We start from the raw sequence: 1,935 nt of genomic DNA, 5'->3' as shown, positions 1-1,935 counted from the left end.
CAGGTTTCTTGATCAAATTTCCATGCTGCAACAACTACATCACCCTTGTCACTCACCTTAACAGGTTTAAACACTAATTGTGCTTGATTAGTATCAACATTACGAGGAATCTTTTTACATTTGGGTATATGACCAAGAATTCCCCCTGTACCATGATCTTTTGTGTCAGCAAAATATTCTTTTTTACAGAATTTACAGACACCCTTCTCATTTCCATCAGGATCAATAACTGGATCAAAATAAGTCCACGCAACAGACCTTTTTCTCCTTTCTTTCCTTTTTTTGGACTGAACTGTTTGAGTTTGACTTGCTTTTGAGTTAGAAGCTCCACTTTCACCAACTACTTTATCAATTATCATATTTTCAGTCATGTGTTTGTATCACTGTGAATTATGATTTTTCAAAAAAAAAAAAAATCAAACAGATGGCAGCGAGCAAACAAAACATAAAATTCAAATAGCACAAAACAAAACAAACGTTCGTTATCTCGAATGAAATCCAAAGGAAAAGAAGAGGAGAATCAGAAACTTACCGGAAACAGATTGAATTGCCGAAACTGAGAATGACGATTATATAGAGCAGAATATAGAGCTGCACGAGATACAAAATAATCATTAGTTTTTTTGTGATAAAATAGAAGGAAAGGCTTAAATACTTTTACTGCACATTCTTGAAAAAGTAGAAATTTCTGCATATATCCAAAAGACATATATAGAAGCATTCTTACGAGAAAAATAAAACAAACTACCAAAGAATAAGATGAAATGGAGCTTAAGTGTTGATTCCATTTGGATTTTGTGTAACTTGAGTTCAGTTCATCTTACATTGTAAAGAAAGAACACAAAAATTAAGTAGAGAACCCTTTTTGCAAGCAATGCTTTAACCAAAAACAGAAATTGCACAAATTATTACCAGGTTTGCAACTTTAACAGCAAAAAAAAAAATCCATAACCAAAAAATCAATTTGCAAGCAATACAAGAAGAAATTCCCACTATTTCTCAACCCAACAAAGAAAAGACATCAAATTTACAATTCTAAGGAAGTGATTTCCCTAATTTTCCAACCCCAACAAAAACCCCATAACAGAAGAGTGAGAATTGAAAATGTACCTGTTCGTGAAAGAGGCCGAAATCGTCAAAGAAGAGGCAAGAAAAAGAGGGGCTTGAGAATCATCGTGAATGGGTAAGAGAGGCTTAAAGAGAGGCTTGAGACTTAAAGAGAGGCAGAGAGGCTGTTTTATGAAATGAAATGAAGTAACCCTAATTGTAGTGTAAGTGACTTAATATATATGAAAGGGTAGAAGTGTAATTAATTAAATTGTTATCGGGTTATCGGGTAACCCGTTAACAAAAATGGTCAACCCGCGACCCGACCCAATAAGCCAATAACCCAAAAACACCACCCGGTACCCGAACCGGTAATCCATTAACCCGAACCATTAACCCAATAACCCAATAATCGATTCGGGTTATTGGTTTAACCGTTAATATGCACAACCCTAGTAACCAAGCGGGCTTTGTATCGTTCAATTGATCCATCTTTCTTGAATTTGATTCGAAAGATCCATTTTGAACCAACTATATTAGTGTTTGTTGGTCTGGGCACAAGGGTCAATGTGTGGTTTTCATGTAACACTTCTATCTCTTATTCCATTGCTCCCTGCCAGTAGGAGTAAGCAAGACCATCTTTGTATGATTTTGGGGTTGTAATGCTGCTAGTTGTGATTAGGGTGTGGTGATGCAATTTTTCTTGTCTATGATATTTCTTGTCTCGAATCTGTTGAGTTTCATTTGCTAGGTTCGGATCTAGTTCTGGATCGTTCCTCAGCTTCATTTGAGTAATCATATGATTGTATTTTGAGGCTTGCATTGGACCTCCACGAAAATCATTAGAACTAGAAGTTAGTTTGTCATTCAAGTTTGGTGACTAGTGCG

General features: G+C 35.7%; 1 long non-coding RNA gene across 1 annotated transcript; it reads right to left on the bottom strand.

The window, feature by feature from the left end:
- On the bottom strand, positions 1 to 1,501 carry LOC132069374 (uncharacterized). The gene is made up of 3 exons (XR_009417765.1): positions 1,111 to 1,501; positions 533 to 591; positions 1 to 383 (listed from the first exon to the last, which is right to left on the bottom strand). It is a non-coding gene; the product is annotated as an uncharacterized LOC132069374 (long non-coding RNA).
- Positions 1,502 to 1,935: the final 434 nt, after the last annotated feature.

The sequence above is a fragment of the Lycium ferocissimum genome, chromosome 9 (genome assembly GCF_029784015.1).
Source record: "Lycium ferocissimum isolate CSIRO_LF1 chromosome 9, AGI_CSIRO_Lferr_CH_V1, whole genome shotgun sequence".
Taxonomy (NCBI): Eukaryota; Viridiplantae; Streptophyta; class Magnoliopsida; order Solanales; family Solanaceae; genus Lycium; species Lycium ferocissimum.
Note: the sequence above shows the minus strand (reverse complement) of the source record. Positions and strands in the feature narration are given on the sequence as shown.